This window comes from Hemiscyllium ocellatum, chromosome 36 (genome assembly GCF_020745735.1).
Source record: "Hemiscyllium ocellatum isolate sHemOce1 chromosome 36, sHemOce1.pat.X.cur, whole genome shotgun sequence".
NCBI lineage: Eukaryota > Metazoa > Chordata > Chondrichthyes > Orectolobiformes > Hemiscylliidae > Hemiscyllium > Hemiscyllium ocellatum.
The window spans coordinates 35,253,785-35,268,532 of NC_083436.1; positions in this window are offsets into that span (position 1 = coordinate 35,253,785).

Here is a 14,748-nt window from a genome sequence, read left to right on the forward strand (position 1 = left end):
AAAATTGAAATGGTGATTCAAACTGAGTAACATTACCTACTAGTAGAATAGTTTCTGTTTGCATGGAAGTGGTCTAATATGCTAGTTCTAAAGTTTGAAAGATACAATTTACCATATCTGGGGTTTAACAGATGACTTGGAAGATGCTGAAGTGCATCTCGCAGATGGTACACACGGCTGCTGCTGTGTGCCAGTGATGGAGGGAATGAAAGTTTAAGGTGGCAGGCAGATGGCAATCAAATTGTCTCGAAAGGTGCCATGATTCTCGAGTGTCGAGTGTGATCATTCTCAAATAGAAGGAGGGTAAGACTTGGAGGGTAAGTTACCGTCTGAAGGGCAGTGTTTAATTATTCTGTGTTTGATTATGAGAATCTGGTAACTGCTGATCTAAACTTACACTGCTTGATTGGTTAGGTCTGGATGTTGACTCAGAGAACTAAAGAAAAGAGACATCGCAGAAGGTATCAGAAATTCACCTTGTCAGCATGAGTGTAGATTTTTACTGATTGCAGAAATATTTAAAATTCTCACAAAGTAAACCTTTTGCATTCTTTAATTTCCGGGAAAATCAAAATATAAGATGTGAAGTATCCCACAAAATGATTGAACCACCACACTAAACTCTGGAAGTTACTCACTGATTGTACTGCCCCTCTCTCTTCTGTCCTTCATGAAGACATTCCTTAACTCCAAACAATTTTTCAGTCACCTGTCCATCAATCCCAAAATCTCCTTCATTGTCTTGAAGCCAATTTTTGCCTGACTGTATTGCTGGGACACCTTGTAATCTTTCCCTAGGTTAAAGGTGCATGTTCTAATCACTAATTTTCTTCCTGTCTAAATCTTCATCTAAACCTAACCCTATCAAAATTTAATTAGTTATATAAGTTTTCTGATCAATGACAAGTGAAACCAGAATACTAAAACCTTGCGAGTTTTGCACCATTTCTAACTTTTATGATATACATTTGTACATCTCTAGGATATCAAGCCAACTTCCTTGTTGAAATGAATGATTGCCCTTTACAATCCAAACTACTGAACCCAGTAACACTTAGGACTCGAATTGTCATTTGTGGCCACTAAACCTTGGTTCCACTGAGCAATCCATAGAGACTACTTTATTGTTGGTATTAGTTTTGAGCGCTGTGTGCTCTACAGTACATCCCGAATAAAATCCTACCACATGCCACCAACTGAATTGGCCGTAAGAGAGTTTGTTATACTCTCACTGTGTTACTGAGTTTTCAGATGCAATAAAAAAGCTAGGAGAAGTGGTTTTCAGTAAATGGAGTAGTTTGTAGGTGAAAGGAAACAGAGCTGCCAATGTAAGCTTCTCCAATCATGTACCAGAACCTAAATGCTCTGTCCTTCTGACTGGAGATGTTTGCTTGCAGTCCATTCTCTTCATCCCACTAACAGATGCTAATCTTTCCACCACACGCGCTCTTCAATTCTCCATGATAAAGCTTCTTGTCCTTCCTCTCTGCCTTGAAAAGCATCCCGAAAATAAGGACTTTATGAATTTCGAATCCCCTTTTTCTGCTTTGTGTCTTGATCTACCCATAGTAATTCTTGAGGGAATTTATTGATGTAAGGAGAACTGTGTAGACCCTGGTGCATTGTTGCGAATATTTTAGGAGCAGGAAGTATGGCTCAATTCCATAGTCCCACCTTCCCCACTTTGACTCGCCAAGTAGTCAAGAATCAATGTCTGCCTGAAAAATATTGAATGATGCTCCTTATTTTTAAACTGTTTTTTACTCATAGTTTCAGTTAATCTCTTATCAGGCATCTGGATTTATTCTCAAAGAGATCAAGTATATTAAGAAGAAGGTCAATGACTTTCTCCACTCTAGCAGGGTAAGTACCATCATCCTTTTGCTGATACCTCAAACTCCCTCTGACTCCACTAATGTACCCACCTCCCAGCAGGGCTCATGCTGTACCACTCTCGCGATGGCCCTCGCTTGCCCTCACCCACGTGAACACCACAAACCTTGAATGCTCTCTGTGCTGCCCACTCACTCACTCTGAATGGTTTCCCACTGAACCAAATGTCATAGTTGCGTCATTTGTTTTCATCTCCCTTAATACTTACCTCTGTCTCATTCCAGGACAATACTGCCCATAATAGGACAGAAAGAGTCAAGATGGGAGGTGAGCTGCCCAAGATTCAGCTCCTCAACTCTGATGGGGAGAGGATCCTGACTCTTACCAATGGAAGAGTTGGCTGACCTTGTCCGTCCACATAGGCTCAGCTTTTGTGAGCACCGTTATCAGTGAGTGAAGAGCCCTGCCTGGTCCAGCCCAGGATCTGGGTGAATGGCACTGAGTACACAATGTCCTTGCAGCAATATTACAATGAGAAGGTCTGGTGTTGCCTGGCTGCAGCATTGAAATATGAGCACAGCGTGAGTGGATTAGAAATGGACTAGGGCAGGCAGATAGGATTAGTTTAGAATGGTGTCATGCTTGGTGCAGGCAAGGTGGGCTGCAGGGCCTCTTCCTGTGCTGGACTGTTCCATGTTCAATGTATCATGAGAGTTCTTAGAAGCTGACAAATGTTGGATGCCCTGTGTTGATGCTGAGTGGTTTCTATTCATGACATCAATTTCTGTGTCGAGATTTTGTTCAGAGGGCCTCAAAGATTGAACTGACTCTGCGATGAAGCAGAGCCAGACTTCATCATTCATGCAGCCAGGTCTAGTACCATATCTGTAAGAAATGGGAGCAGGAGAAAGTCATCTGTCTTCTCAAGTCCATTCTTTGGTTCAGTAAGATTATGTCTTCTATACAGTCTTCTATAAACCCAGATGCCCTTAGTAATCAAAATCCTAATGTGTCTTTAATATTCTCAACAACAATGTATGTGCAACCTACTAGAGTGCAAATGTCAAAAAGATTGTCTATCTCTTGAGTCAAATGGAAGACTTGTCATGAAGAGTCAGTGATGCTCAGTTCTCAATTCTGGACCTCTCGATCCTACATGGCATCTTTGACCCTGTCAAACCCTCTGAGAATTTTATTCACTTCAACAAGATCACCTCTCACTTGTCAAACCTTCAGCAGATATTGAGCTGTACCCCTCAAAATGCGGAGGGTCTGTATAACTGAAGTGCCGGTGTGAAGCAAAACAGCAATGTTTAGAGAGTGAATCCTTCCTAAAATGCCTGCAAACGTTCTCCAGTCAATAAGAAAATGAGGCAGTATCACCACGAGAACTAAAGTTATTGTTGAGAGGTCCCTCAATTTCATGCTAATGCAGAAACAAGGCATCAGGAGCTGAGCTGCTAACTCTACTGGATCTGCACAAATTAACCGCGGTGTGGGACAAAGAAAATAATCCCTTTGGTAACTTTTTCAGAAAATTGGTGGGAGATGGTGGAGTCTGGCTATACAGAAAAGTGATGCAATTAAGTGTGAAGTCTGCAACAAAAAGAAACTTGAATCTTTAATTTCTTCTTTTCATCCGCACTTTTCCTATTATATGACTGAGACACTCGCTTTAAATGTTTAACCAGAGGCAATCAACGCTTTTTCTACTCTCCTTCAGCAACACAAATCCTACTTGTCTGTTAGCTTTGAAAGCCTTTGAATTTGAAACATCTTTGTGGATGGTGATGGCCTTAGCCCTGATACAGAACTATGAGTTAATGTATTGTAACGCAATCTCCAACACTATCTCACAGCTTCGGTATTTCCCCACACTGATGTAATGTGGGGCTGTGATAAATGAGATCCCAATTAGATATCAATAACTCCCCGTTACTACATCTCAATTTCCCTTGCTTGAGTAATTTCTGTGTTTTTTTTTCCCCTCATGCTTTAATGGTGTGGGCAAACTTCCAGCTGCTGATGTACATCAGGAATAAGAAATGATCTTGAAGCAAAACACTGTGGATGCAGGAGATTGGAAATCAAAACAGAAGTGGTGGAAGGAGAGTCCGTGAACTTGAAACATTAACACTGTTCCTCTTGGATGTTGCTGGACTTGTGCCATTGGAGGTTGCCTCAACCCCTCACCAAACCCAATCTGAATGCGCAGTCAGGAAGGCAGTCCCTCTCATGCCCACTGAGAGGGCAATTCAGGATAGAGCAGGTAAGCAGAAGCTGCTCCCACGTGTAAAAGGAACAAGAACAGGGGTGCAGAGATTGAGGTGAATTGTGCTCCCAAATCCAAGTTCTTCAGTTTTAATGAGAAGCCATGAAAAATGTTATTATTTCCATAATTTAAACAATCCACGAATCCTTCAGCTTAGTGCAGACAAAACAAGTGAGTAGTTAGAGAAAGGAATGCACTGCCGAGATTTGTGGTGGAGGCAGGTTCAGTCAAAGCATTCAAGAAGATAATGGATGATTATTTGCTGGGAAGTAGTGCACAGGGAAATGGAGAAAGGGCAGGAGATTGGCACTGGGTAAAAGAGTTGGTGTAGGATTGATGGGCTGATTGGCTTCCTTCGGCACCAGTTCTCTGATTCTGTAATTCTGTGATCAGGAAGAGTTTGAGTTGAATTCCTTAATTGATGGCAGGTATAGATGGCCACCCAAAGACCTTAATTGATGGTAGGTTGAAATGGCCGCCGATGGACCTGCCACCTGGAGGTTGACTCATGGGGTGGAAAGATGGGGCTGAGTTTATCTCCATAGTCAATTATTTCCCTTCTCACCACCTCCAGGGCATTGAAAATTTCACTTTGAATACAGGATTGTAAGACTTCCATCAGGAGGTCATGGTCATGTCAGGTCGACAGAGTGACAATCATAAGAACAAAATAATGAGGTTGCTGTAAATTGGAAACAAAGAGAATTCTGGAGAAACCCAGCAAGTCTGGGAAACAGCATTAATATTTCGACTCTGATATGACTTTTCTTCAGAACAGAAGAATCAGAATGACAGTAAACATGTTTAAATTCAAAGTAAGGAACTCCCCTCATTCTAGTTCTCTCAATAATCAGTATTTTATCTCTCCTTTTTGTTTCTATTTCTGCTCCCTATTCCTTTTCAGTTCCATCACATGGTGGAGTTTGATTATAAGTTGATGTCTGGTTAATAAAGTGACGCCAGTCAATTCCTGCATTTTTTAAAGAAAATGTTTAAGAGGAGAAAATCATCTAAGTTGATGAATTCAGGGATTGTTTACATTATGGAAGCCACAACATTTTTCATTGCTCCTCATTAAAACCAAAGAATTTGGATTTTAGCTGCACAATTCACAAACTCTGAATGTCCTTATGTCTTTTACAATAAATTAACCGCTTTTTAATTGAAGTGAATGTTTTACTCCAGGAACCATTATGACCGATTTGTTCATATTAAGCTCTTACCAACAGCAATGAGACAACTATCCAGTGTTATAAACTCAGTAATGACCAATAAATTAAAACAGATATGTGATTCCTGATGAAGGGCTTATGCCTGAAACGTTGACTCTCCTGCTCCTCAGATGCTGCCTGACCTGCTGTGCTTTTCCAGCACCACTCTAATCTTGACATGTATGGGGCACAGAGCGGTGTGGTTGATTGGTGCAGGTGTCCCAGAGATGTTCCCTAAAGCACTCTGTTAGGAGGCGTCCAGTCTCCCCAATGCACCAATCAACCACACCGCCCTGTGGGCCAACATTTCAACTCCCCCTCCCACTCTGACGAGGACATGGAGGTCCTGGGCCTCCTTCACCACCGCTCCCTCACCACCAGACGCCTGGAGGAAGAACGCCTCATCTTCCGCCTCGGAACACTTCAACCCCAGGGTATTAATGTGGACTTCAACAGTTTCTTCGTTTCCTCTTCCCCTACCTCACCCCAGTTCCAAATTTCCCAGCTCAGCACTGTCCCCATGACTTGTCCTACCTGCCTATCTTCTTTTCCACCTATCCATACCACCCTCCTCCCTGACCTATCACCTTCATCTCCTCCCCCACTCACCTATTGTACTCTATGCTACTTTCTCCCCACCCCCACCCTCCTCTCATTTATCTCTCTACCCTTCAGGCACTCTGCCTGTATTCCTGATGAAGGGCTTTTGCCCGAAACGTTGATTTTACTGCTCCTCGGATGCTGCCTGAACTGCTGTGCTCTTCCAGCACCACTAATCCAGAATCTGGTTTCCAGCATCTGCAGTCATTGTTTTTACCTATGTAATTTTTGGTGATTAACAGAAAGCATTTCATGACAGGATTTGACATTTTAAGAGTTCTTTAAAAGAAAAACTGTAACAAACACACTCAAATCAACATTGACCAAACATGATATAATAGATAACTGATCGATCAAACCACAGAAAAAGAAAATCTTGGCCATTTATCAATGAACACAACAGAATATACTTCACAACCTCTCGATATGTTATGCCACTAATGTATTCTTGTACATTCAAATCCAATTTCTTCCAGCTTTTTAATATTCTTCTTTGTCCCTACCACACTGGAGAAAACCTTCCAGTGTCCATTTGAAAAATCCTTTTCTTATGTTATAGACCAGGCCAGACCCGAACTTTGCTAGTTGTTCCAAAGTTGACACTCCAGGAGTGATACAGCTGATTAAGCCACTTAGTTTTAAACAAAACAGAATTGGTTTACAGACTACTGAATGAAACACAGACAAAAAGTAATCCAATTTAGAGTAAAATTAAGCTATCTGAAAACCCAGTCGACTCTATTGCAACCTAATGATGCTCTTCCAAATGTCTGCAATATCCTCATAAACAGCCCCTTGGCAAAAAAAGGGAAGATCAAACACAGATTCTTATAGGAGAGACGTCAGAGAGAGAGAGAGAGAGAGAGAGAGAGGATCAGCGTGGAGCCGTTTCTTTGACCAATAGCTTCAATAACTGATTGCTTGCTAAAACCAAACCAAACCCTGAAGTAGGGGGACTGGCCCCTTCTCTTTCATTGTACAAGTGTTTTAAAAGAAAGACTTAAAAGTTTTCTCAAGTAGATATTTCCAGACGTGTCAGTACCTCTGCCTTTATGACCCCTTTTGAAAAAATACCAAGGACAACATCATCTTGTTAAATGATCCGCATCATCACAATCCATCCTCTGAACATCCTTGAACTGACTTCCAGCCATAAGGTTCACTCTGGCAAATCCTTGGTTCTTAAATTGCCAAACTTCCTAACCATTTGCTTTGATCTTTCAAAACAGAAAATTAATAGTCACAAGCATTTTGCTCTCACAGCTGTAACGGCTGTGCTATAACACCTGTATGTTACATCTCTCAGCAATGTACATTGAAGGGATTTGTTCGTTGAGTCATCACCATATCTTGCTTGGCATGTGACCTAATTGCATGAAGCTCACAGGTTCAATCTGACCAGCTCTGTCCTTTCGTAGCATGGCACACAGACTGAAGTGTGCTACAATACATCTGAATTGATTCACTTGATCCCAGACGTGCAAGTACCTATGATTGTAGTGTACGCATGAGATACTTGATGCTACAGTAAAGATACATTGAATTCTTCAGGACTATGTAACCTACATCTCATGCTTATGTTACAGAAGCCAGCATCAGTATCACAACATGCGAGTTGCTGGTCATCATTATATCAGTCACCACCTCAGGTCACTGTCTTTGGGGTCCCTCAGTAAGAGAGTCTACATTCAAAGAGACCTGATGCTTTCCATTGACCATTTGAAAACTCATTTTATTTTTAAGAGATGAGTTGATTTATATGGGGCTTTGTGAGAACTTACTGAGTTCAAGTAGTTTATAAACATCCAATAACAAGCAATTGACGACACTCACGTTGAATTTAATTGACTGTAAAACACATTGGCATGTTCTGAGTTGTGCAATGTGCTATTAAAATCCAAGCTCTTTTGGATCGAGCTGAAAGCTACCACATGATTTTCTACAGCATCTGATTTGGGTCTTTTCCCCCTTTGGCAACCAAACTGCATGTGCCAGTCTACACAGACCTCCAAATGCACTCGAAAAGCTTGATATCCTCAAGGACCAAGTGGTCCACTTGATTGGCATCAGATCAATATTCACTGTCTCCTCCATCTACCATGTGCCAAGATGCATATGAGCAATCTTCGACAGCACCTTTCGAACCCTGCAACTTTTACCCCCCGAAGGGTAAAGGCAGTGGATACAATGCGGCAACACCATCTACATTGCCACTTTGCCTTGGAATTATATTGCCCTTCCTTCACTGCTGCTTGGTCAAAATACCAGAGCTCCCTTCCTAACTGCAATAGATCGACTACTGCAGCTTACCACCACCATACCCTGGCTGAATAGGCATGGGTAACCAGCGCCGAAAATGTGTTGCTGGAAAAGCGCAGCAGGTCAGGCAGCATCCAAGGAGCAGGAGAATCGACGTTTCGGGCATAAGCCCTTCTTCAGGAATGAGGAAAGTGTGGGTAACCAGCCGACATGCAGTGCAGTCATCCCGTGAAAAAAAAATCCATTAAGTAACTCCCTCCTTTTCAGTACAGTCTGCTTTACCTTAAACAAAAGGAAGCATCTTAAAACATTGCCATGATCCAAAGACTCACATTCCTAAAACCAGACCATCTGGTTGACATTCTCACTCGGGGACAAATGTAACCATGGACATTGATGGTAGCGCCTGCTCTTTGCTCAATTTTGTCAAGGGAAATCTTACATTGCACTGTGAGAGGAGATAGGGCCTTGGTTGTCGATCTCCTTGAATAAAAGGCCCTCAGGCAGTGCAAACAAACTCCTTTGATCACTAAAGCTGGAAGGCGGGGAGGTGAAAAGTTTTGAATCGTCCAAGAGTTTGAAGGAAGAGTGTCATATTAAATGAAATATATTTCTGGTTCAGCATTAGACCATAGGATAGGAGTCATTGAGACTTAAGAAAATCACTTTAAAATGTCTGTGTTTAGTCACTGCCTCAAAGTAATGTAATGCCCAGAACTCGATCTCTCTTTGTTGATAACACGATACACTGTGACTGATTGACAGCTTTTAGTGAACTCCCAGCCCAAAATGTGATTGATCCTTTTGGATTTGATATTAAAGTGAGACCACAATTGTCAGAGTATTTAATCACGCCACAGAAACAATACACTTCCCCTAAATTCCTCGCAACTACTTCAAACATTCTTAAGAAAAGGGCAGGACATAAATCTGTGTTATGGCCTCAGGGCCCAGCTTAATTCCAACTGAAGGACCTCAGCCAATCCGGTTTGGAAATAAACCTTATTCATCTCAACCTACTTGGCTGCATAAAAGGTAGAATCTTTCTGGCAACTCATTCTGTGTTCCCGATGTGAGTCACCTTGTTGTCAGTCAGGGTAGCTCTCTCCCCAGGTTTATGGATTCAAGTCCCACTCTGTGGAGTCGAGCCTGTACTGGATGACATTACAGTACAGTACTGAGGGAAATATGCATTGTCAGAGCTGCTGTACTTTTGCCTCAGATTTTACACCAAGGCTCGGCCTGCCTTCTGGGATGTAAAAGATCACCTGGGGATTATTTGATAAAGAGTGGGAGTGATCCTGGTGTCCAGGCCAAAGTCAATCACTGACTAAAATATACTTTTTACATTGCTGCTTGTGGAGCCATGTGTATAAATTGGCTGCCATGTTTCCTACATTACAACAGCGATTGCACTTAAAGTGGCTGTGGAACACTGAGACTTTGGGGCGATAGGGGCATTGTGATAATGTCATTGGTCAAGTAATCCAGAACCCTGGGCAATCTTCTGGAGAATGGGTTTGAACCCCACCATGGGAGATGATGAAATTTGGATTTAATAAAAATCTGAGTTAAAAACTATGTTCGTGTGACAATGTGACCACTGTTGATAATTGTAAAAACCCACCTTTAGGGAAGGAAATGTGCCGTCTTTACCTGTTCTGGCCTCCATGTGACTCCAGATTGGTAACAATGTGGTTGACTCTTAACTGGTCTCAGACGATTAGTGATGGACAATAACTGTTGGCTTAGGCAGTGATTCTCACAACCCATGAATGAATAAAAAGAAACACAAGGTCACAAGGATGCTATATAAAGGCAAACTCTTTTATTTTTGTATCCCTTATCACATTGGTTATGAACAATCTCAGGATGGTGACAAACTCAATATGTAAACTCGGGCAGCAGGCAAAGGTACCAGGGAATGTTTGTCTTCACATCTCTGATTCCATTGAGAGTTCACTGGAAATTGGAAAATTCAGAATTGGTGGTGAGACAAGTAAAATTGCTCTGAGTGTGGCAAGTATTTCACAAAATTAAAAAAAATCTCCTTATCATTTTGTCAAGATGATAAGACTATAAGATATAGGAGGAGAATCAGACCATTTGGCTCATCAAAACCTCTCTGTCATTCAATTGTGACTGATACATTTCTCAACCCTGTTCACCTGCTTCTGCCTGTATTCTTTACTAATCAGAAACCTATCTATTTCTGAGGTAAGGACATTCAATGACTTGGCCTCCACTGCCCTCCACAGATTCCCCACCATCTGACTGAAGAAATTCTGCCTCATCTCAATTCTGAAGAGTTGTCCCTTCACTCTGAGACTGTGCTCTGAGAACCTAATCTCTTCCACTCTTAGAAACATGTTCTCCATGTCCACTCTGCAGGTCTCTCAGTGTTCTGTAAGTTTCAATGAGGCCCCCCCATTCTTTTAAACTCCATTGAGTACAGACCCAAAGTCCTCAACTGCTCCTGATATGACAAGCTCTTTCATCCTGGGATCCCTGTTTGTGAACGTCCTCTGGACCCCCTCCAAGGCCAGTACATCCGTCCTTAGATAATGCTTCAGGACCTTATTTTGCACCTGTTTACTGAGCTCCTGCATTGTTGAGGATAAGCATATTTGTGGAGCCTTCTCCTTCTGTTGGTCATTTCTTTTTCTACCATCATTGATGACTCTAAACGGCAGCAAAGCAGAGCTTAGATCTGATGTAGAAATATCCCACGTTGTCACTTCACCAGGATTTTATGATTCATTCACAGGATCTTGACATTTATGGCCCATCCAGCATTTATTACCCGTTCCTAAATGCCATTAAGAGGGGCGTGGTGAACCATTGCCTTAAACCTCTACAGACCTTGGGTTGTGTGACATTTTCAGAGCTGCTAGGGAGGGAGTTCTGAGATTTAGACCCAGCGACAGTGAAGGAACTGTGATATATTTCCAAATTAGGATAGTGTGGGCTTGACAGGGAAATTGCAGGTGATGGCATTCTGATGCATTCGCTTGTCTTGTCCTTCTAGATGGAAGGAGTGATAGATTGAGCAGGTATTGCTGGAGGAGCCTTGGTTTGTGTTTGCAATGCCTGGTTGACATTTTTAGGTATGCCTGGTGTTGCACATGGTATGCCTTCCTATACTGTTCTTTCAATCCCCAGCTTGAAGGTGATAGTGGAGTGGGAGTAGACAAGGCCATGAGATTACAGATTGTAATAAAACCAAATTACTGTGGGAGTCTAAAATAAGAGTTCTAAAGAAGAGTTCCATTGGAGTTGAAATGTTAACATGTTTCTCTCTTTGTAAATGCTATCAGAGCTGCTGAGTTGCTGTAGCATTTCCTGTTTAAATTCCAGGCTACGGTTTGTGGTTGACTACAAGTTTGCTGATTCCACAACTAGCACAATAGTAATGTCACTCAGTTTGATAGCGGGTACTATCATCAAAGTGAAGATGGGGTTGCTCTCCACAAGAACTGATCATTCCTTCAATGCTGTCACCTATAGCTGCATATGTGACAGATTGATGAGGATGAGGTCAGGTAGGTATCTCTCTCTTTCATGTTGGTTTCTTCATGACCTGCTGCAGACCCAGTTTCACAGCTATGTCTTTTAGGACTCAGCCAGTTCAGTCAGCAATGAAGGTACCAAGCCACTGTTGTGTTTGAACATTAAAGTCCCACACCTAGAGTACACACTGTGTCCTTGCAGCCCTTGCAGGGCTCCTGCATTGTTGAGGATTGACATATTTGTGAGCCTTCTCCTTCTTTTTCAACCAGCTCCCATTTCAATTGATGTTCAACAGCTGAGGGGGTGTGAGAGGTAGTGATCAGCAGGAGGATTTCTTGTTCAAGCTTGGCCTGATGATATGAGATTTCATGGCATCCAGAGTGACAGTTGAGAGCTTTCAGAGCAACTCCCCCCAGAGTGTATACACTGTGCCACCACCTGTAGTGATGGTGTTGTCTGGGACATTGCAAAGTGTGATCCTGTGAGCATGGCTATATCAAACTGTGGCTTGATTCATCTGTGGGACAGCTGTCCCAACACTGACAGAAGCCCCAAGACATTAGTGAGATGGATTTTGCTGGGTCAAGAAATCTGTGGTTCATAATGACCCTTCTAGGCTGTACTGTCTGGTTTCACTCAGTTTTTACTTAGACAGTCCGGTTTGATACAGCTTTATAGATTTATGGAGTCATAGAGGTGTACAGCATGGAAACAGACCCTTCTGTCCAACCCGTCCATGCCAACTAGAAATCCCAACCCAATCTCGTCCCACCTGCCAGCACATGGCCCATATCCCTCCAAACCCTTCCTATTCATATACCCATCTAAATGCCTCTTAAATGTTGCAACTGTACCAGCCTCCACCATTTCTTTTGGCAGCTCATTCCATACACGTGAAAAAGTTGCCCCTTAGGTCTCTTTTATATCTTTCCCCTGTCACCCTAAACCTATGCCGTCTATGTTTTAGGATATTTAAGAGTTAACTATATCACAGAATTGTTACAATATGTATGAAGACATTTACCCATCATACCGTACTGATTCTAGTAGTTACTGCCATCTTCCTGCATTTTCACTATGAATTGCTCCCCGTATCACTGTGTGGAATCACATGTTGGACAAAAAGATAGCTAATTATCTTCCTTTCTGGTGAACCAAGGGAGCTTTTAACTCCAGTCAACATGGGTTTCATGGTTGCAATTATGCTAGCTTTGAATTCCAGAGTTTTATTATTAAGTAAATTCATATTTTAAATCAAAATTCAAACCTATGACCCTGGAACACTGGATTACTAATCCTGTGACATCACCTTAAAGCGATGGTGTTCTTCAAAATTAAATAAAAGATCATCTTAAAAATACCCTCAACTCCAGCAAATTTTCTGAAGTCATAGAAATGTAGAAAATAGGAGGGGAGTGGCCGCTTGGCCCTTCAAACCTGCTTCCCCATTCATCATGATCATGGCTGATCATCCAACTCCATAACCTGTTCTTGCTTTGACCGAGAGCACCCATTACATTCAGGTGCCATTTCCTTTGTAACAGAGTGAACAAGTTAAAACCAAGGCTGAAATAAGAGCACAAAATGTGAGAGAAACTCAATATATCTGGCAGCACCAGTGGAGAGAGAAACAGAGTTAACATAACATCACAAGTTGTAGGAGCAGATGTAGCTCAATTCAGCCCATTGAGACTGTTGCGTCAATCGATGTGATTGTGGCCGATCTCATAATCTTCAACTTTACCTTTCCTGCCTTTCTCCATAACCCTTTGATTTCCTTACTGATTAGAAACCTCCCTGTCTCAGCAGGGAATACACTTAATGACCCAGCTTTGACAGCCCTCTGTGGTAAAGAATTGTTCCTCTTTGGAAGCCAAGCGATAAACATATGGATGATAATGGAATAGTGTAGGATAGATGGGCTTCAGCTTCGTTCAAATTGGTGCAACATTGAGGGCCAGAGGGTCTATACTGCGCTGTCATGTTCTATGTTCTCAGCTTGAATTAAAAAGTCTTGGATTTTTCAAAGTTCCTCAAAGGGTTTTGAATTCGTCATCCTAAGGAATGCGAACTAGCGTAACAGCAACTTACATTGATATAGTTCTTTTGTAAAGAACATACATTTTTCATCTTTTGTATTTTTGACTGGGGACTCAAATGGGAAAAGGTCTGTTTTTAAAACTAAGGATTATTGAAGGATTGTATCACTTTTGAAAAGCAGGTGACCTGACACACAGTGGAAGTGTTGTTTTCACAGCTGCTGTTTCAAGCAGTCAGGAAAGTGTAGTTATAGATCAGCTTGAGCCGGAGTTGTTTACCAATGGATGTTTGGTCAGTAACTAGGAGCTGATTGGTTTGTGGGCTAGTGATCAGTTATCAGTGATAAAGGCTTTCTGCCTGCCAACAACTATGTGATTGGCTGAACAATTTGTCATGTGAATGTTTGAAGGAGAAGCCATTGGACCTCAAGAAGGGAAAGATCTGTTCTTGTTCTGCAGTGAGAAGCACCTCAACCTTGCAGATAGCCAGCTTATTTCTCCACATCAAGTTGGAAGTTGTGAGTTCTAACTAAAAAGTCAGAAACGTTTATAAGTTTGAGCCAGTCACCCAGTGTCTCCTGCAATCAAGTGAAAATACCTGAAGAAGGAAGATTGACAAGCAGCAATCCCAACAAACAGAGTCCACTGAATTGCCTTCCCACTCTTTCCCAGTCTTTCCCTCTCTCCATAACACCCATGCTTCTATGTTTGTCTATCTGTAAGTCTATATAGAGGGGTAGTTTATAAGTGGTTGAGAGTTTTAATGATCTTTAATTGTTTATCTGTTGTTAGGATTAATTTAAATGCAATAAATAGTCACTCCAGTGAAGTACATGAACCTGTGCTCTCAATCATTTGGGTTGAAAAGATACATGAAATAGGGAAATCTGTCTACTTCTTAAAACTCTAACTTTTGTAAAAACTCTGGGAATAGCAGGGTTTGATCTCCAATGCACTATACCATTGAGTCATAACACTTTAAAACAGTGAAACATCCCAAAGCATTTTTTAGATTTATTAGTTT